General features: G+C 52.3%; 1 protein-coding gene across 5 annotated transcripts in view; it reads right to left on the reverse strand.

Annotated features, from left to right (window-relative positions):
- Positions 1 to 22,174, reverse strand: part of SULF2 (sulfatase 2) — a 125,302-nt gene extending 103,128 nt beyond the window's left edge. Inside the window, exon 1 of one of the 5 annotated variants that reach the window (XM_070472735.1) lies at positions 21,605 to 22,170. The gene's annotated coding sequence lies outside the window, so the exon portion shown is untranslated. Of the gene's footprint in view, positions 1 to 20,975; positions 21,114 to 21,399; positions 21,574 to 21,604 lie in introns of those variants that run through there. The other 4 variants (XM_020887252.2, XM_020887253.2, XM_020887254.2 and 1 more) reach the window with 4 other exon arrangements.
- Between the last annotated feature and the right edge of the window lie 280 nt (positions 22,175 to 22,454).

Here is a 22,454-nt window from a genome sequence, read left to right on the forward strand (position 1 = left end):
AACTGTCCTTGGAATTTCAGCAGAGAACCAAGCCAGCAGGACAAGAAACAGAAGGGTCCTCAGAGGATGGAGGGAAAGATCAGGTTTCAAGACGAGGGCTCAGGATCTGGAGAGGAAATTAGGGCATAAAGAGAAGAGCCTGAGAACCCAGTTGCCTGCACAACTCTTCATCTGCCAAGAGATTCTCAAACGCCTGCTCTATGCCAGGCATAGTTCTTGGCACTGCATGTAAAACAGTGAAAGAAAAAAAAAGTATCTGCCCTCATGGAGCTGACATTCTAAGGAGTCAACATATCAGAAGCTGGAGTCGAAAGAGTCCAGTGAACGGTGAGAAGCGTCAGAAAACAAGATCGGAAATAATGATAAACCACAGGTGAACTCTTAGAATGGAGTCATGGATTACAGAGCGAGCCCAAAGAAAGTTTAAAAATGATATAACTTGAAGTCTTGAGAAGCTGAGCAGCAAAGTGTTTTGCATACCAAGTGAGGGACCATATACTCACACACTCAAATATCTGAGCAGAGCCTTTATCAGATCTGAGCCCGTCTGAGCCTTCTGAACCCCCTGCCTCAGTGACCAGCCCAGCAGACTAATCCAGGTGCTTTGGTCTGACTAGGAAGAGGTGCCTCTTATTTCAGCCGGCTAACTTGGTCCATGTCAGTCCACCACGAGGATGAGGGAAGTCTCTGATGCCATCTTGCCTCATGCAGAGTTGGAATGAAGGCACCACGTAGAAGAAAACACAGCTTCGAAATAGAACGTTCTTGGGTTTTGCCGACATTCGAGACCATGGATCCGGCCAAGCCCGAAGGAGAAAGATCCACCTCCGGGGTCTTTGTTTTGGGCACCCAGGGATTCTTCTATGTTCTTAAGCGGCTTTGAGGGTTCTTCTTTCCTTTGGGGTCACTTTCTCTCACTTTGACTCTCTGAGAACGTGAATCAAATTCTCTTGCTCTCTTAGGTCACTCGGAATTGCTTTCTCGGTCACTTGCAACCGAATGAGCCCACCCGGTAGAGCGGGCTGGGGGCAGAGAGTTGACTCAGGTGGCTTCCGGACACTGTCTGCCTCCGGGTACAGACATCTGACAACACGGCCACTAGACCCTGGCCTGGGCCCACCTCTGCCTTATCACAGGCAGACCTTCCTTCTCCTTATTTGCTGACGAGAGGACGGTGGTGCAGAAAAGAAGAAATGTGGGCATGGGAGTCCTGAATTCTGGTTCTGACCTGCTCCAGTTTCCTCACCTGCCAAGAAAAACAAACTGTTCCCTGGGTCTGGACCGGTGGAGCCTGAAGCAGACGGGGAGGTGCTCTCCCCTTGCTCCCCGCAGAGGCCTCCCTGAGTCCTGACCTCATCCGAGGTCTGTTCTCTTCAGAGCGCCCCTCACCACATCTGATTGCTCGGTGCAGTCTTCTGCTGGAGTGTGTATCTTGCAGGGAGTTGTTTTCCCCACCGGAAGCTCTGCACGGGTGGGGGCTGTCTCTTTCTTACTCTATAGCCTCAGCCCCTGGCTCAGCCCCCTGGGCGCTAGTTCTTCAGGTTAACAAATATTTACTGAGAACCTACTCTGCACCATAAATTAGGCTGAGAGCTGAAGAATTGTTGCTTTCAAATTGTGGTGCTGGAGAAGTCTCTTGAGAGTCCCTTGGACAGCTAGGAGATCCAACTAGTCCATCCTAAAGGAAATCAGTCTGAATATTCATTGGAAGGACTGATGCTGAAGCTCCAATACTTTGGCCACCTGATGCGAAGAGCCGACTCATTGGAAAAGACCCTGATGCTGAGAAAGACTAAAGACAGGAGGAGAAGGGGTGACAGAGGATGAGATGGTTGGGTGGCATCACCGATTCAACGAACATGAACTTGGGCAAACCCTGGGAGTTGGCGATGGATAGGGAGGCCGGGTGTGCTACAGTCCATGGGGTCGCAAAGAGTTGGACAAGACAGTGACTGAACAACAACAACTATGCATCAGGCCCTGTTCTGTGTGCTAAGGACCCAGAAAGAGTACCCTGATGTGGATCAGACACCAAAATAAAAGACAAGCACATGAGGTGATGAGTCCTAAGGGGAGGGAGTGGGATGTGCTGGTGTGGGGAGCTTGCATCTTTAAATAGGAGGGTTGCGAGGCCTCTCTGAGAGATGACACTTGGGCAGAGTCCTCCAGGAGGTGGAGGAAAGTGCCTTGCGGATATTCAGGAGAACAGTGTTCCAGGTGCAGAGACAAATGCAAGTGTCCTGAGATAGGAATGTGGCCGGGGTGTTTGAGGAACATGATGGGGCAAGTATGGCTGGGGTGGGGGACTTGGAACAGTCTAGCCCAGGAGTGCTGCGCTTGGATGTAGGCTTTACCGGGGTCCTTCTGGCTGTGCGTGGAAAGCAGGCTACAGGGAGCAAGGGTGGACACACCGAGGCCAGGGAGACGATGGCCGTGGACCGGGTCTGGACTGAGGTGGGAGCAGCAAAAGGGTGAGAAGTGAGATTCCAAGTACTGTGAATGAATGAGTGAAGGACTGGCTGAACAGAGGGAAGACCGGCGCATGCCAGGGGGTCCAGTGACCACTTGTGTCCAAAAAGTGACAGTGAAGTCGCTCAGTCGGGTTAGACTCTGCGACCCCATGGACTGTAGCCTACGAGGCTCCTCTGTCCATGGAATTTTCCAGGCAAGAGTATGGGAGTGGGTTGCCATTTCTATGTAACACTTCACCTCCAAACATAGCAGTGGAAATTTTTTTTTTTTTATGCTCAGGGACTTGGGTTCAGGAATTCCAGTGGGACACAACAAGAAGGGCCAGTCCCTGCTTTATTGTGCCTGAGGCCACAGCTGAAAAGACTCAAAAGCTGGGGACTTGAATCCTCAGTTTGGTGGCAGTGGGCTGGAGCCTTGGGTAGCAGGTGAGGGGCTTCTCCATGTGGCTTGGGCTTCCTCACGGCATGGCAGCCCCAGGCTGGTGACTGATTTCTTCTGCAGCAGCTTAGGGCTCCAAAAGTGAGCATCCCACCAGCCCAGGTGGGACTTCTCTTTAAAATTTATTTGGCTGTACTGGGTCTTAACTGCAGCATTTGGAATCTAGTACCCCAACCAGGGATTGAACCCAGGTCCCCTGCATTTGGATCTTGGCATCTTAACCACTGGTCTACCAGGGAAGTCCCGACCTCATCTCTTCTGATCGAATCTCATCTTTTCTGCTGTCTCAGCCTTACTCCCACCATTCTACTGGTCACCAGTGACACGCGAGCCTGGCCAGATCCATGGGGGGCACACGGGGCATGCCCCGCCTCCAGAGAGAGGAAGGAGAAGACCGCACTGGAGGTGCACACGTGGCAGTTACCTTGTGGGCCCGAGAAAACACAGGCTGCTGCTGCTGCTAAGTCGTGTCAGTCGTGTCCGACTCTCTGCGACCCCATAGACGGCAGCCCACCAGGCTCCTCTGTCCCCGGGATTCTCCAGGCAAGAACACTGGAGTGGGTTGTCATAACCTTCTCCAATGCATGCATTCATGAAAAGTCACTTCAGTCGTGTCTGACTCTGTGCGACCCTATGGACAACAGCCCTCCAGGCTCCTCCATCCACAGGATTCTCTAGGCAAGAATATTGGAGTGGGTTGCCATTTCCTTCTCCAAGAAAACACAGGAGGCCCTGCCAAGTTATGGAGGCCTGGGCACACCAGGGGGTGGCAGCCTCTCCCCTGCACACGTCACCCTTCTAGGAAGTGAAACGGCATCTGAGTCAGACTCCATCTGTCTGCACCTGCCAAGCTTTGGAGTTTGTGCCCACGCCCATATCAAAGATCCCCAAGCCTCAGGAAGTCCTGGGGTGACCGGAAGGCTCCCCCAACCCCTCTCCTCTTTTGTGAACGACCCAAAGGGGTTAGATCAATGGGGCCTGTGCTCAGCTGATTCTGAAGGGAGCAGAAGAGGCAGAAAGCAAGCTTGTCCTAGGCGTGAGCGTGTGGTAACAGCCTCTCCTCCTGTGCCACTTCAGAGAACAGAGGTGCCCCAGTTAGATCTGCATTGAAAACATTGACTTATTCCTGCTTTTTAAAAAGTCCCTTCTTTGTAAGTAGAAAGGAAGCCATCTCCTCATCGCAGGAACCCAAACAGAAGTGGGTGATCTGATTTTGGGGAACTGGCCCTCACTTCCCCGGGTCCTTTCCTCCTGCTGACGTGGGCTGTGACCCTCTGCTCAGGGTCACCGTCCACTGGGAGGCTGCCCAGGCCATGAGGCTGTCAGCCCTGGTCGCATGGGTGGGCTGCTGGCTTGTCCCAGTGGGGGACTTCAGCTGGGGGCTGCTGGGCTGGGTTTGGGAGGGACGTTAAGACAGCCTGTGCTGGGCAGGAGAGCTGCACACAGCTCCTCACCTTCCAGAACTCGGCCTGAGGGCACGTTGCTTCTCCCAGAATCGGCTGCTAGGGTTTGATGATAGGCAGCTGCCAGGAATGTTCTGGCAAGATGGGCAGGGGCTTCTGGTGTGGGGCTAATGGTCCGCTCAGCTCCCCAAAGGGCGACCTGATTGACCTTGACCCCAGCACCCCACATGTCAGGGTCTCGGAAGTCCCGCTTATCACCTGCACTGGCGTTTGTGCCAGATGGTCTTCTGTTCACCCCCTTTCTTATCTCAGTAAATGCAGTTACGGAGGCAGTTTCCTCCCTCCGCGGGGAATGGGCGCCGCCTGCCCTAAACTGGGGTCTTTCCACCTGGGCACTGCTGCCATCGGGGCTGCGTCGTCCTCTGCGGGGGCTGCGCATCGCAGCGCGTTGAGCAGCGTCCCTGGCCGCCACCTGTTAGACGCAAGAGGCACCCACCCCCAATGGTGATGGTAAAAAACATCTCCAGATATTGCCTAATGTCCCCTGGGGAGGGGGGCAAAATCGCCCCCAGGTGAGAACCCCGGCCATAAACAGACAGCAGCAGAGAGAAACAAATACAGTGACATTACGGCTAAATTCCTGCTTGCCAAGGACACCGGACATTTTCTTGCAAAGGGAGCAGGCCTCCTTGATGACTCAGAGGCTCAAAGGAGAGCACGAGGAAGTTCAACATCATTAACGCCCGGGCAGGGACTCCTAGGACGAGGACCCCTGGGTCCCGCCCACCAGGAGCCAAGACTCAATCCACTCGGTGGGACTGGGTGGGCTGGCTCACAGGAAGTCTGATGTTGTAACGGTCACTTGTGGAGACACACCTGTGTGCCGCGGCCTTCGTCTAAAGTGAGGACACAAACTCAAACGCCTGCAGGGCCCAGGCTAGAGACGTGAGTGAGTGACAAGGGTTTAGGGTCACAGGGAGGGGTGGGGAGTGCCCTGCTGGAGGGGCTGTTTGCAAAGTCAAAACAGCCACTACATTTTAAACTGAGCAGGCCAAACAAAGCGCCCCTGGAGCTTGCCTGGGGGCCCATTTGCTACCCTTTGAAGCTGTGTGGTCTTCTCTGAGCACCTACTCTGTGCCAGCACTGTGTGGAATGCTGGGGAACAGCAGCGAACCTGAGGCAGGCCAGGCCTCTGTCTTGAAGGAGCTGACCTTCTGGTGGGGGAGACAGATATTTAACAAATGAAGATGAATTCCAGATGCTCTTAAGAGCCTTGTAAGGAGTTGTCAGGATGACAAGATAGGGTAAATCAGGGGAGGCCTCTAGGAGGTGGTGTCTGGGCTGACACCAGAAGTGGGGTGCAGAAGTCAGTCGTGGGCACAATGCTTTCTAAGCAAGGGAGAAGCACAAGCAAAGGGCCTGTGGTAGGAACGAGCAGGGTCCATGTGAAGATCAGAGTAAAGACCAGAACGGCAGGAGCGGGGAGCAGGAGTGGTCGCCTGGCATAGGTAAGGTTGCATGTCACCTGCCCTCAGCCCACGCTTTCCCGGTAGGCCACACCTGCTACCCTTCCTGGGTGTTTAGGGGAAACAGGAATCAGATACAGTTCTTCCCACCTCTGTTCTTTGTTCTTTTGTCTTGGCTGTGGACAAAAGCTTCCCTGGCAGCGAGCTACAGAGTTATTTCTGCAAAAGGCCTTTGGCCAAAAGCAATAAAGTCGGACCTCAACAGAGTCATTATTCACGCCTAATTGTGGGCTGGTTCTTGGTGTAGACAGCCGTGGCCAGGGCTGGTGATTCCAGTCCCACCCCCTCCCATGTGTTAACCCCACACGTTCTCAGCACTGTTTACCCCCACAGACCCTGTATTTAGGTTTTCAGAGATTGCAGTCTCTTGCATACACTTAAAAGGGGTGAAAGGCTATTTTGACTGCCCGGTATTTATAATGCAGTTATTTCTCCCCTTTCACCCAATCCACAGCCGCGTGTGCCCTGCTCACTCATCACACCCTGCTATTAGCAGATGCGTGTCTCATTAGCTCACCTTGGAAACAGCCTGAAGCTTACAATCATTTGAGAAGCTTGTACTCACAGGCGGGGGAGGGCGTCTAAAGCAACTTTTACCAAATAACCCGCTAAATTTAGAGATGGAAGTCAGGGAGAATGTCGAATGACAGATCTGTTTCCAACCCTGGCGTGCTGTGCTGTCTAATTAGCAGCAGCTGGAAATAGACCGCCGTGGGGAGGAGCGCCGGGGTCAGAGGGGTTCTTGGAGCTGGGGTCGGCCTCTGGGGGACTCACTGGGTGTCAGCAGGTGTCCTGGCTGTCCGGGTGCACGGTGGCTGGAAGAAAGGGAGTGGGGCCCGGGCTCCTGGTGTCCACGGTGGGGAGGCAAGAGCCCACCCACTGGGCTGGCTGGTCCCTTACCACCAAGCACCCTCTCCTTTCCAAGGGCCAGCTTCAATCGGCCCCATTTTTGGGGTGAAGATGCTGAGCACGGCTTGGATTCTGGGAGCTAGTTTTGGCCCGTATAATGAAGGTGGGGCTCCCAAACCCCTAGCAGTGCCTGAAATATGGCACCCCTGCCTGGAACAGCATCATACAGACGGGCATACACTTATGGTAGACTCGAAAAATATTCATCCATCCATCCTCCATCCAATCATTCTACAATGCTAACTGCTCATCCTGGGGCAGAGCCCCTTATTCAGGGGCTGTGCAGAGGTTTCTAGGTCCTCCTTTCTGGCCAGCATCTGGTCCCCTTCTCTTGACAACAGCACCCCAATTTCCTTTCGAGGATTCTCTCTCTCTCTCTCCTGCTAAGATGCCCCACCGTCTCCTGCCATGTCACCAAAGGGTGATCACATGACCAAAGCTGGCCAGACTCTCTTACTGGGCCCCTGACCCTCAAATGGAATGTTAAGAACAGAAAAAGCAGGGGGCATTTATCTCATTGGAACCCCTCCTCCAGGAGGCTGCCGGCCACTCCTGCCCCTAGGCCCCCAGAACTTGCGAAGCGGAAGCCTTAAGAAGGCCTGGCAGCTTTTACATGTGTGGTCTTAGAAGTCAGCTATCCTGAGACGCTACACTGTGAGGAGGCGCAAGCAGCCAAGGGAAAAGACCACGTGGAGGAGGATGGAGCCCTTCGACTGGCGGCCGCACTCGAGCACCCGTTTCTGGACCGACAGTTGCTGACAGCCATTCGGATGGAGCCATTTTGGACCCTCCAGCTGGCATCACTCCAATTGAGAACCACCTGGCAACCCATAATCTTGTTAGAAATAATCTTTGCTTTAAGCCACTGAGCTGGGAGTGATCTGTTACACAGCAGACACACGGCTAAAGAGCCTGGAATGACACTGATGAGAGCCTGTTCCTGCGCCTGGAAGTTCTCCTATGGTGAGTCGAGACTTTTGTCTCCTGGGGCCAGTGGCTTTACTCAGAAGAACACTTAGCGGAGAACATCATTCATTCATTCTTTCAATCAGTTTCAAACAGCTGGTAGGCTGCTACAAAGAGGAACAAGTTGAGCCCCCTTTTCCGGTGAGGCCATCACATCCTCTGCCTCAGTTTCCTCAACTTTGAAATGGAGATAACAGGCCCTGGTTAAAAGGATGATTAAAGGGCTTCCCTGGTGGCTTAGATGGTAAAGAACCTGCCTGCAATGCAGGAGACCCAGGTTCAATCCCTGGGTCAGGAAGATCCCTTGGAGAAGGAAATGATAACCCACTCCAGTATTCTTGCCTGGAGAATCCCATGGACAGAGGAGTCTGGTGGGCTACAGTCCATGGGGTCGCAAGAAAGTCAGACATGATTGAGCAGCGAACACTTTCCTGATGACTAAACGCTTGGCAACAAGTACCCCATAGATACTAGATTTTATCATCATTAAAATAAATGAAACTGCAACATGTTGCCCCTAGAAGGGTGGCCTTTGGTGTGAGCAAAGTGTAGCAACAAAAGGCAAACGCCAAGGCCCACGTGGGCCAGGCAAGAAATGGACCAAGCGACGTGGGCCCGGGGTGAGGAAAGCCCGAAACCCACACGTCTCTTCTCTCCAGCTCTCACTTCAGCACTTTCGACAGAGGCATCCGAAGGCAGAGGAGGCCAGTGTGTCTGCGGGTCACGCGCTTAGAGGGGTGTGCAGAGACGGAAGCGGAGGCCAGGCGGTGCAGGGCCAAGCAGACTTTACTGTGGGTGCAGCAGGCCCCTGGAGGGAGGGTTGTTTTGAGGAGCTGCCAGCCCCCACAAGCCCTCTTGTGACTTTGCAGAAATGCACCCCATCAGGCACCTACTCTCCTGCTTCAGGAGCCCTCCAACTTCAGCTGTACGTTGGAATCATCTGGAAGCTGTAAGACAGCCTGATGCCGGGGTCCCACCCCCCAGCGTGCTGAGTTTGTTGGTCTGGGTACAGCGTGGGCACTGGAACTTAAGAGCCCCCCCCCCCGGAGATTCGGTTAGGAACCCCTGCTTACTCACGGGCGTCTCCCTGTCCACATGGCGACGAGCCCCACCCTGGGCTCCAAGGACAGACTCAGGGCCCTGTCCTCGAGGTCTGTCCCCAACAGGTCAGCTCCTTTCCTAAGAGGGCCTCGCCGAGGCCCAAAAGAGGAGGTGGGCAGGGCAGGGCAGGGCAGGGCAGGGGGCGAACATGATACAACTCATCAGCTCAGAAGTCACAGAATCAAGCCCTGAGCCCAGTCATGCCTTCAGCCTGCTGCCGTCTCTCTAAGCTGGACGTTTCTCAGCAGTAGGAGGGAGACCAGTGGCCTTTCTCATAAGCAGAGTGGCTGAAAAGACCACACAGGATGCTAGGTGTAAAAGCACTTCAAAGCGGAAAAGAACTGATGCGGCGATGATGGAAAACAGTGTAGGGGTTCCTCAGAAAATTAAAACTACAACTGCCACACGATCCAGCAATTTCACTTCTGGGTGTTAATCCTAAGGAAATGAAATCCCTCAAAAACCTATCTGTACACCCCGTGTTCACTGAAGCATTACTTATAACAGCCAAGATATGGAAACAATCAAAGAGTCCATTGATGGATGAGTGGACAAAGAAAATGTGGTATACTTCTACAGTGGATGATTCGGCCATAAAAATTAAGAACTTCTGCCATTTGTGACAACACAGATAGACCTTAAGGGCATTATACTAAGTGAAATAAGTCAGAGAAAGACAAATACTGCATGATCTCACTTATAAGTGAAATCTAAAAAACCAAACTCATAACTGAACTCAGATAGACAGCATGTTGGTGATTGCAAAACTGACGGGTGAAGGATGAGTGAAATGGGTGAAGGGGGTCAAAGGCACAGACTTCCAGATATAAAATAAGTAAGTCTCGTGGATGTGAGTTATAGCGTGGTGACTATAATTAACAAACTATATTGTATGTTTGAAAGTTGCTAACAGTAGAGCTGAAAAGCTCTTATCATAGGAAAAAAAAAACTAAGTGTGTGGGATGGATGTTAAAACTCACTGGGGTAATCATTTTGCAATGTGTACATATATCAAATCGTTATGTGTATATATCTAAAATGAATACAGTGTTACATGTCAATTATATCTCAACTCAAAAAAGCTAAAAAGTATCTACAAATATAAGCAATAATAATATCTGCCTTTTGAGGCAATGTCCCATGCACCCACACACTGTTCTGGCATTTCACAGTAACTCTAGGAGGATGCTACTGGGATTACCTACGTTTTACAGAAGAGGTATCTGAGGCTTACAGAGGTTAAGTGACTTGGCCAGCTCCACCCAGCTTCGGCGTGGCCCAGCTGGGATTTGAACAAGGAAGTCTGGTTCTGGAGCCCATGCCCTTACCCACTATGACACATGGATTCTCAGCGAGTTCTTCTGTGCAATCACCTGTACCAGCGTCATCTCCTGCCCAGGTGGAAACCACCGATACCCAGATGAGCCCAAGAACTCATGACCCCATTCACAGCAGAGACCAGTCCGTGCCAACCACGTGGGTTTATAGCGCTGGCTGGACTGACCGGGACACTTCAGGGATCTGTCAGTAGGAGGGTGAGGGGCAGAAAGGAGCCTGGGGACAACTCTGAGGCAGAAACTGCATGTGGCTTCCCTTCTGGCCGTTCTTTGGTCCACAGGGGGTGGAACTTGCCGCCCTCTGGCAGCAACCAGCATTAGACTAAGCCAGTAGACTCGGGGGTGAAATCGCCCCACCAAGAGGTGTTTCTCAGGAATTCGTGAGTTTTCGGTTGTCATGTGACTGGGGGGTGCTTCTGGGGTCTAGCGGGGGTGCAGGGAAGGTGGATAATTCACAATGCTCCACACAGTGAAGAATCACCCCATTTCCAGCACGACTTTCTAACATCCCGCCAGACATCCACAGAGGTGAAATAGCTTTTTACACTGCCTGACCTTAGACATGAACTCCATTTCACATATAAACACCAAAGATGTTTTTGTGCGGTTCTATCCTAAACCAAGTCTTCCGGGAATATGATCACTAGGGAACTTGAGGGATGACGGTAGCTTGGTTCACTCGGAAATTTTGGTAGGTTGTTCTCTATTTTCGAAAAGCAAATTGCATATGGCTATAGTCCCAGTGGTCTTTGAGCTGTCGAAGCAAAAAATCTGTATGTATCTCACTGCATTTGGAGCTGTCAGATCTACATGATTCTGCCCCAATGTAAACACCTGCTTAATTATGCCCGCTAAGGTACTTGTGCTAAGTGTTCATAGGCTCAATATATAGCTTAATTATAAATCAATTTCCTTTTTAGTTTTCCTTTAAATTACTGTCAGGATACTTTATTGATTATTAAAACATATGTGCAGATAGGTTACATAATCTATGAATTTACTTCAGGGAAACTGGGCAAAATACATTTGCTATAAGAAGAGTGTGTTTGGCCTGCTAACTTGGCGAACCACTGAGCTAAGTCAAACATAAAAAACCTATTTCCCTTGGTTAGTGTTTGGCTTAGAGGTGAGTATAAAACCCAACCCTGGGCCAGTGAAGCATAAAGCTAAGTCTGCTGGTATGGGGGTGTCCTTGGAAGAATTTTGCTAAGTAAAAGAGAGAGCAAGGAGTCCTGCTCTCTATTCCCATTTTGTATGGGGAGGTGATCAATGCAAAGAAATAGAGGAAAACAGCAGAATTGGAAAGACTAGAGATCTCTTCAAGAAAATTAGAGGTACCCAGGGAACATTTCATGCCAAGATGGGCATAATAAAGGAAAGAAATGGTATGGCCCTAACAGAAGCAGAAGATGATAAGAAGAGGTGGCAAGAATACACAGAGAAACTATGCAAAAAAGATCTTCACGACCCAGATAATCACGATGGTGTGATCACTGGATTAGAGCCAGATATCCTGGAATGCGAAGTCAAATGAGCTTTAGGAAGCATCACTACGAACAAAGCTAGTGGAGGTGATGGAATTCCAGCTGAGCTATTTCAAATCCTAAAAGATGATGCTGTGAAAGGGCTGTACTCAACATGCGAGCAAATGTGGAAAACTCAGCAGTGGCCACAGGACTTGAAAAGGTCAGTTTTCATTCCAATCCTAAAGAAAGGCAATGCAAAGAATGCTCAAACTACCACACAATTTCACTCATCTCACACACTACCAAAATAACGCTCAAAATTCTCCAAGCCGGGCTTCAATAGTACATGAACCATGAACTTCCAGATGTTCAAGCTGGTTTTAGAAAAGGCAGAGGAACCAGAGATCAAATTGCCAGCATCCACTGGATCATCGAAAAAGCAAGAGAGTTCCAGAAAAACAATCTATTTATGCTTTATTGACTACACTAATGCCTTTGACTGTGTGGATCACAGCAAACTATGGAAAATTCTTAAAGAGATGGGAATACCAGACCACCTGACCTGCCTCCTGAGAAGTCTGTATGCAGGTCAGGAAGCAACAGTTAGAACTGGGCATGGAACAACAGGCTGGTTGCAAATTGGGAAAGGAGTCCATCAAAGCTGCATATTGTCACCCTGCTTATTTAACTTATATGCAGAGTACATCATGAGAAAATGAGAAACACTGGGCTGGATGAAGCACAAGCTGGAATCAAGATTGCTGGGAAGAATATCAATAACCTCAGATATGCAGATGACACCACCTTTTTGGCAGAAAGCAAAGAATAACTAAAGAGCCTCTTGATGAAAGTGAAAGAGGAGAGTGAAAAAGTTGCCTTATAACTAAACATTCACAAAACTAAGATCATGGCATCTAGTCCCATCACTTCATGGCAAATAGATAGGGGAAACAATGGAAACAGTGAGAGACTTTATTTTTGGGGCCTCCAAAATCACTGCAGATGGTGACTGCAGCCATGAAATCAAAAGACACTTGCTCCTTGGAAGAAAAGTTATGACCAACCTAGATAGCATATTAAAAAGCAGAGACATAACTTTGCCAACAAAGGTCCATCTAGTCAAAGCTATGGTTTTTCCAGTAGTCATGTATGGATGTGAGAGTTGGACAATAAAGAAAGCTGAGTGCTGAAGAATTGATGCTTTTGAACCGTGGTGTTGGAGAAGACTCTTGAGAGTCCCTTGGACTGCAAGGAGATCCAACCAGTCCATCCTAAAGGAGATCAGTCCTGGGTGTTCACTGGAAGGACTGATGCTGAAGCTGAATACTTTGGCCGCCTGATGTGAAGAAGTGACTCATTGGAAAAGACCCTGATGCTGGGAAAGATTGAAGGCAGGAAAAGGGGACGACAGAGGATGAGACGGTTGGATAGCATCACTGACTCGATGAACATGAATATGAGCAAGCTCCAGGAGTTGGTGATGGACAGGGAGGCCTGGCGTGCTGCAGTTCATGGGGCTGTAAAGAGTCAGACATGACTGAGCAACTAAACTGATGGGAATGTGATGTCCAGAGTTGTGGCAGCCATCTAAGATCATGAAGCAACAAAGACCAAAGACATGCTGAGGACAGACAAACAGGCTAGGAATATCCTGGGTTCTTGATGACACTATTTTACCAACAAGTTGGCCTCTGACTTCCCCTGCTTTGGACTCCTGTTATGTGAGATTTAAGTGTTTTCGATTGTATAAGACATCCTCGGCCAGGAATTCTGTTACTTGTAATGAATACATCTTGATTCACAATCAGATGATTAGGACTCCAAACAACTAAGACTCTAGTAGGCTTTCCTGTTCTCTGAAATATTGAGGTAAGTGGCCTGCAATCAGAAGTCTGTGGATACTGCCTGTGTCTCGAACATGCCAGAAATGCTGCTTTTGGATGATCTAATTTTCACCAGAGCATGAACATCTCCTGGACTTATGTTTTTTAAGAAAACACTCCCCTTTTCTGGCTGCCAAGGTGGGGTCAAGTCACCCACTGGGGCCCTGGTCTTGATTCAATAAGAAAGGCGATTGACAGCATTCTTCCCCTAACACATCTGGCTTCCACCTGGCCAAACACATCTTGGGTACCGCTCATAGTCTCTGGGGATGGCCCACTTCATCAACTCACACACACAAGCCCTGCTTCATAACGACTCTAGAGTTTGGGATAGAACTCATCCAAGTTTCAAGCGAGGCCCAGGTGTGCAAAGCAGTGGATCCAGGCCTTTTGCAAGGTGAAGCTACACATCAGAAGCCAGGGCCACTGGGCAACGTGTGTTTTGGAATCATATTAAGAGACCGTGGAAAATTCAAAACAGTGGTGGCTGCTGGTTAGAGAGAATTCCATGAAGTCTGGGTCTGGGCTGGAGGAGACGCTCTGGAGACCAGGCTAACAGCTGTTCTACCAAGGAGGCATTGTGCTGCCTGTTTAAGGGCCAGGATCCTTATGAACTTAAGCAATTTCCCAAGGGCATCTGTTGCAGAGTGATGACTGTTTAGCTCTGTCTGCTAATCACGGAGCAATGAGGAGATGGATAGGGGTGGGGGCAGTGGTTTCAGCCTGAGCCTTTGGGAGTTTCTCAGGACTGTCATAAAGAGGTGAGAGTGTGGGACGTGCTAAAAATATTCATCAAATAGATGCATGACAGGCATTGCAGTGGGGAGGGAAGAGGGCGGAAACTCCAGAAGAGAACAAAACACATTCTCCCTAACTGATCATGTCCAGTCCCAAGGCTTAAAATAACATGGATGCACTGATGACTCTCTAATTTCAGTTGCCAGCCCCATACAGCTCCAGACTTGTGTATCCAGCACCCAGTGAGCTTTTGTCCACCCAGGACGAATGTTATCTCACACCCAACACCTCCACAATTAAATTCTGGATCATCCTCCCTCCTCCAAACCTTCTCCGCTCATCTTCTCTGCACCAATCACCCTACACCAAGCTGCCCAGTTATCTTTGACTCCTTGGCCCTAGAGACATTGGGGGTGCCTCATTCTTTGTTGTCCGGGTTGGGGGTGTCTTGCACACTGAAGGGTGTTTAACAGCATCCCTGGCCTCCACCCACTGGTTACCAGTAGCATCCTCTCCCTAGTTGTGACAATCAAAAACGTCTCCATGTTTTTGTGCTAAGTTGCTTTAGTCGTGTCTGACTCCTTGGATGGATTGTAGCCCAAAGCAGAGTCCTCTGTCCATGAGGATTCTCCAAGCAAGAATACTGGAGTGGGTTGCCATGCCCTCCTCCAGGAGATCTTCCTGATCTGGGGATTGAACCCGTGTCTCTTAAGTCTCTTGCATTGACAAGCAGGGTTCTCTACCACTAACGCCACCTGGGAAGCCCCCTCAAAACATGTTCAGACATTGCTAAATGTCCCCTGGGGGGCAAAGCTATCCTTGGTTGGAAATTACAGGGCTTCCCTCACTTTGAGCATCCAATCCATCAGAACGTTCCACTGGTTCCACCTTCATGATACATCTCCAATTCAGCCCTTTCTCTCCATCTCCTCTGCCTCCACCAAAATCCTGGCCAATATCAGCTCCCAAACTCACATCCCAGCTTCCTCTTACAAAGCATCCTTCTCACGGTAGCCACTGAGATCTTTCTAAAATACCGATCTTGTCACTCCCAGACTTAAAACTCTCCAATGGTTTTCCATTTCATTTGAATAAAAAGTGAATTTCTCGTCCTGGCCCTCGTTTCTCACCACTGACCTCATTTCCCCACTCCCCCGCTTCTTACTCACTGCCCTGCACACCACTGAACTTCACCTCGTGTTTTAAACCGGTGTCTCAAATAGGCCGCCCCTCTCCATCTCCAGGCCTTTGCACTGGCCGTCCCTTTTACCCAGGATGCTCTTCCCCCAGATCGTCCTTCGGTTGTTGGCTCATCTCAAACAATTCAGGTCACAGCTTAGAAGTCACATCCTCAGAGAGGCCTCCCTGACCACCTGCCAAAAGCTGTGCTCCCCAACCCCATCATTTTTGTCATATTACTATCTTGTTCCTGGAGGCAGGCATGGCAACCCGCTCCGGTGTCCTTGCCTGGAGAACCGATGGACAGAGGAGCCTGGCGGGCTACGGTTCACGGGGTTGCAGAGAGCCTCACGAGAAACTAACACTTTCACTTTCACCTTGTTTCCACCAGAGAGGCCATCACCTTCTGAAAACGTCTCGGACTTGGCTTGCATGTGTATTATCTTCTTACCCTCTGGAATGCAAATCCCATGACAGCAGGGCTCTCTCTTGCCCATCCTAATGCCTAACACAGAGCCTGGCGCCCTGTAGCTGCTCAGTAAACACATGTGCACTGACAAATAAGAGGAATGCCCTCTTAACCTACACAGAACACCTTTATATGCCCGACCTCACTTAGAGCATTTCCTCTGCCTTCTGGCAGCCCCTGCAACAGACAGGAGGACAAGATAAACACTGAGGGCCCTCCTTCCACCTCTCTGCCGACATGGAATGCGCACACACACACACACGCACGCATGCGCGCGCGCGCGCACACACACACACACCACACACATGCACACGCGCGCACACACACACGCACACGCGCGTGCGCGCACACACATGCACACACAGCCACCCACACATGCACGCGCACACACACCCACACACACCCCCACACACACGCACGCGCACACACACACACACGCACACACACACCCACACACACCCACACACACACGCACACACACACCCACACCCACACGCACGCACACACATACACCCACACCCACACCCACACACACACATGCACACGCGCGCACACACACACCCCCACACACGCACACACATGCACACACGCGCACACACACACAAACGCACGCACACACACACACACACACCACACATACACACACATACACACACACACACATACACACCACACACACACACAGCACTCTGGTTCCCTTCCAACAGCCAGAGCCTTCCCTGAGAGTTTGATTCAGCAGGATCCAGAATTTTGGTTTTTTTTTTTTTAACAAAAGCCTCCAGGTGACTTTCGTGGTGGAAGGTTGGGCAAACGCTGCCCCTGGCCACCAGAAAGCCAGGTGGCACACGTCAGACACCGAGGGAGAAAAGTTCGGCTTCTGATACCTGTTGACTCCGGTGAGGGGCGGGGGAGGCTGCCCACCCAGCAGCTGTTTCCATGGTCCCCACTTCAACCGAACTGGAAGCAGGTCCATCCAGCCATGATCTCTCACATTCCTGTCCGCCCCCATCCCAGGCACCGGCTGTCACCTTACCAGCAACCAGCCTCCCTTTTCCCGATGTCCCCTGGGGCTTTAGAGTTTCAGCTGGTTTGCCCCAACCCCTGACTTCTGGGTGGGGCCTGGGAGCCTGGCCTGAAGCCCATGGTCAGCACCTCATTTCTGTGACCACTGATCAGCTTGAAGAGAGCACGTGACATCAAACAGTCCAATCAGATAGATGCCTGGGGCTTGGGTGGGCATTACCTTGTTCTTTTCTGGTGGGCTCAAAGCAGAGAGGATGAGGGGGACAGCTCTTGAACTCAACACCTTAGTCATGAGAACAGTTAGTGTTTCCCCAGGGCTTGCCTGTGTCAGATGTCAGGCTAAGCACTTGACACCGATGATCTCATTTTATCCTTTCCTACCAGCCAGGAGAGGGGTGCTATGATCATCGTCATTGGCTGGATGGAAACACGAAGGCAGAGAAGGGCTAAGTAACGTGCCGTGGATCACACAGCCGGGCTGGTAGCCGGGCATGCTGGCTCTCCTGACCGTGGTGCCAGAGCCTGCCTGCCCCTCGGAGCTGGAGAGAAAAACCAGCCCCGTGGAAGGGGGCGCAGAGATGGAGAGGAACAGATTCTCAGGCCAGAACTTGAGCGGTGACTCAGCTGAGCCTGAAGCTGTTCCCTTAGCAATTTTCAGTCATGGAAGCCAGTAAGTCCCCTTCTCTCCTAACACTGATTTGTGATCCCTCCCCACCCTGCCCCCCGCCCAGCTTTCTGTTGCTTACAAGAAAAAAGATCCTGGTTACTTTCCAGTCCTTCTAGGAAAATATCCCCTAACTGATAATCCACTTGTGATTTACACAAGCAGTTGCCCAGTGAACACCAGCTGATGCGAGGGACGATGGCTCTGGCTTCCCACCCATTAACCGGCTGGGCTGGTAACCCTGACACCCACCTGCGGCCAGCCCCACACCACGTCCCCTTTCGGCTCGAGTGAGGCCTCGTTCCCTAGCAACCAACCCAATTAGGCAATCACGCCATTTATCAGGGTGCCAATTAATTATAATGATCTTAATGATCTTCCAATTAGCCAGCGCCTTGAATCCAGATCAGGGGCCCTGCAGATTCCTCACCAGGGCCCATCACGAGGAGGCCCACGGAACCTGGGTGAGGCCTCCCTCGCCTGGAGGTGAGTCCTGAGAGGCGGCCGCGCCTTCCACATCCACTGGTCTCACAGGGCCCAGGCCTGAAACAAAGGGCCCGGGACCCCCTTGGACCACCCTCCAGGGACAGGCTCATGCGACTCCATCACCAACCACAAGAGGGCCGCACCTCTAGGAGAAGTTTCACCCATTGTACCTTCAGGGGGCACAAACCCTCATCTCAGATTTCATGGCTCTTTTGCGCCAGCCCCCGCGTGATGGTTCCCTCTGCATCCTGACTAGAGGAGAGAGAGAGAGAGAGAGAATGTGTGTGTGTACTTGTAGGGAGGAGGGAACGTGGCCAGGCAGTCGTGTGTTTTCCTCAAGGCACCCCCAGCCCTGAGATTAAAAATACACAGCTCAGGCTCCCCAAAAACTGGAGGTTTGAAGGGCTTCTGCCTTTCAAAGTCTGATTGTCTAACTGTGTTCTCTTCTGCTGCACACGGTGTTTCTACACTTGGAAAAGAGGCCAAGGGATGGGGGAGGATACGGTGGGTCAGAGTGGACCCTGGTGCCCCAGGGTCTTGCCATTCCTGGCTTGATGACTGACCGGCTGGTGGAAAGTCACAACTCTCTCAGTGACTTAGTTACCTCCTCTTTAACGCGATGACAATCAGAAGACCTACCTCCTGGGACTTTTGTGTGAATTAAATGTTATGCACAAGGATTTAGAAGGGTGCTTGGCCCATGAACTGCTACTTAAGTGTTAGCTGTCATCTCAAGTCTAGACTCAGCTCTCCCTTAACCATGAGCTGGTCAGAAACGCTGATAGTCTTCTGCAGGGCAAGGCTTTCAGTCTCTTTCTGAGGGGAGGAAGTGTAAGAACAGATTGGATGGAGTTGGGTGTGATTCTCCATCTGGCTAACTCCAGAGACCAGACTCTGCCCCCTTGAGGCAGGTCCAAACAGATAAATCAAACAAATCCGGGGAAAGGAAGAGGGAAATGTTATTCCCAAATCCAAAGGATCTTCAAGTGTTCGGGTGTGTGAGTGCACATCAGCTAGGTCCCCTAGGCAGCTGAAGGGAAGAGTTGGGCAGGGGACACACACATGCCTGTGTGTATGCGTGCACACACGCACGCACGCACACAGAGCCACAGGGTCCTTCTCCAGGCTGAGGCTTTCTACAATCAACTCATCATTCAGCCTTCAAGTATGAAAACTTAACATGTAATTAAGGTTTCAGAAAATGCCATAAACTCAAATTAAAAAAACCCAATAAATATACACAAAGCCCCAAGCCACACTGCCTCTCAGCCACTGTAGCCATGCCAACATCATGCATTTATGTCCATAAACTTGGCCCAAGGAAGGAAGATCCTTCACATGCAAATATCCAACAGGCATCAGCCAAGCCCACCATCTCTCCTCGAGCTGCTAATGAGGACACTAAATTACACACCTGGACAGACTGTTGTGATGAGCTCTAGCTTCCACACGTGGACAAGCAAACCTGGGAGAACCTCTCTCACCAGGTAAGCGATCTTTAGTCTCCTCCCCACCCTCTTTCTATACAGAATGAATGGTTTCAATTTAATTAAAACCCTCCAGTGGCTCTGTAATGGGGAGTGGAGATGCAGCAAGGAATCCCCTTTTCTATTAAACTACAAGAAGAGAGCAGCTCCTCCTGCTCCGGGGAGAGGCGTGGGGCCTGCTCCAGGGAAAGCCCATCCTCCCTGCTTCTCTGGCCCCCAGAGAACCCGCTTGAGAGCATCCTTCCTTCTCTGCCGCAAAGACAGTGAGGGCAGCCCTGTGGGAAAGAATCAGGGGACAGATGGAGGGGTGTGCGGGCGGGCGCCCCAACATGCACAGATGTGCAAATACCCAGATTCAAACGTAAGCTGAATGTAATGACTTGGTTAATTAAATATTGACTTTTAACTCAAAAAGTGATTAAAACAAGCTGCAGGAAAGGCTGCCCAGAGAGGAGAGGGGGAAGGGAATATTCAGAACTCTCAGGAAGGTGGAGGAGGAGAAAGGGGGTTGCCAAAATGCGCTTGTCCTACTGTGTGCAGGCAGAGTGGTCTTCAGTCTCTAGACAAGAAGTTGCAGACAGAGGTCATTGGGCAAAATCAGGATTTGCGTGTGTCGTATGTCTCCTTGCGGTTTCCCCCCTTAGACTGCATCTCTTTCCCCCGCTGCCCTCCAAGTGAACTAAGAGCTTGCACTGCTCAGAAACCAGGTTTTCTGTTCATCGCTTCTCTCTGGAACATAACGGTGATGCCAGGCACCAGGAGGTGCTTCACAAACGCTTGTAGAACGAATGAATGAACCACTATAAAGAATGTTTAAAAAAAAAAAAAGTACACTCTTAGAAATCGCCTCAGCTTCACTGTCATACTTCCGAAATCCTCTGGCGCCCAGGGCCTCTGTCTACAAGGAGATGAGAACTGGTTCTGACCCAGCCTGGGAGGAAGTTTGTCTTTATAATCCTATTTGCCCTTTCGGTATCTGCAAGTTTCCACTCTGAAGATCCGGTCCACCGCTTTTCCATGTCTTGCCCGGACAAACCCCACGTGGTCTGGCTACTAGCCGCTCCGCTGGGTCTAAACTCAAAAGGGTCAAGGAGGCCATTCCCCTGCGGCCGGCGAGTCCAGGAGCGCGGCCCCCGAGGCCTCCAGGGCTCCGCGAGGCGTGTCGGCGGGTCAGGGGCGCGGTGGGAAGTCCTTGCCCGCTCGCCCAGCCCGCCAGCGGGGTCAAACCGGTCATCCTCCCGCGGCCCGCCGGCGCCACCCCGTTGCCCGCCGGGTCCCACCTCCGCGCTCCGCGTTGGGGCCGGGGCCCGGCGGTCGGGACCGGCCCCAGGCTCACCTGGGCGGCGCTCGCGGCCACACTGGCTCCGGGGCCGGCGAGGGCCGCCGGGAGCACCCGCCTTGCCCACCTGGCCCCCGCGCCCCACTCACCAGAGCGCACGGCTCCAGCGGCCTCACCCGGCGCGGGGCGCCGCCGCCTCTGCCGCAGCCCAGCCGGGCAGCGGGGAGCAGGGGACTCCGCGCCGCCGCTGCTGCCGCCGCCGCCGCATCTCCGGCGAGTGCCGCCTCTCCTCCTCCCCTCCTCCGCCTCCTCCCGCCTCTCCGCCCTCGGGCTCCGCCGCCGCCGCCCCTCGGCCCCCGCCCCGGCGCGCCGCCCTCGCCAAAGTCCGGGTCCGCGCCCCACCCGGGCCGCTCTCGCATCGCCCTAGTCCGGCCCCGCCGCGCCACCCGAGCCAGCCCCCGGGCACCGCTCGGCCCGGCCCCTCGCCTGCACCCCCAGCCTCCGCGCGGGGCCGGGAGCAGCCGGCCGGCCGCCGCGGGGACCCCGGCGCCCCACCGCGCGCGAGCGCTTTACCTCCGGCTGGAAGGACAGGCGGCCCGGCTGGCCCGGGCTCTGCTGCGCCAAAGTCCGGCCCTGGCCCCGAAGTCCGGCCCCGGACGGGGCAGTGGCGGAGAGCGGGGGTCGGAGCGGCACTCCGCCTCCCGCTGCCTCGGGACCCCGCTGGCCGCGCTCCCGGCGCCGAGCGCGCACCCTCGCCGGGACACAGACGCACACTCACCCGGCACACACTCGCTCCCGCTCGCCCTCGGTGGAGAGTTGAAACAGCTGTGGGCTTCGTCCGGGAGGTGGGAATGAGGGAGGGACGCGGGCCCGAGGCGTGCTTGCGCGGGGGTGTGTGTGTTAACACACACACGCGCGAGGGGGGCATCCCTAATAAATAAAATATCGCAATAAAGTCAGGAGGGCCATCGATCAGGTCCACTTGGCTGGAAACGAAGAGAAAGAATCCTTGCCTCCTTTCCGCTTTCTTTTTCTCCTCCCTCGGAGCTCGAAGAAGCCAGGTGTTTCGCGGGGCTTACGACAGCCCCGGCCGGGCGCTCCTCTCGTAATGACACGTTAATAAATGTTTTCTTTTATCTGCTTTCACAAGGGCTCGCCCTGGTCTGCAAACACCCGACCGCCTTCTCTGAAAGCCCGGCGCTCGCCTCTAAACACACACGTTAGTCTTCGGAGATGCGAGCTCCAGCCGGGGCCGGCGGCTAGATCGCAGGGTGAACTGCCCACGCGCCCCGGAGCTCCTCGAGACGTTAACTTGAGCTCACGTGAAAATAGCTGCCAGTTGCCCAGAAATGGTCCGGGAATAGGAAAGAAAGGAGGAGAAAGTGGCTTCCTCCAAAAGGGGAGGAATTCGACTCAAGGTGGTGCTGTCTACCGCGCTTTCCCGGTCCCCAGCCTTGCAGAAAAGGACAGGGATGATAGGGGCGGGCAAAGAGCCGCCAGAGAAGCAACTAGTAGCTGTAGAAAGCACAGCTGAGTTGCTAAGAGAAAAAAAGACTCAACTGTAGATCAGTATACTTGCCGGTAGTAGTAGCCTTCTTACAAGGGAAGTATTATTAGACCCATATTAC

This window comes from Odocoileus virginianus, chromosome 9 (genome assembly GCF_023699985.2).
Source record: "Odocoileus virginianus isolate 20LAN1187 ecotype Illinois chromosome 9, Ovbor_1.2, whole genome shotgun sequence".
Classification (NCBI taxonomy): Eukaryota; Metazoa; Chordata; class Mammalia; order Artiodactyla; family Cervidae; genus Odocoileus; species Odocoileus virginianus.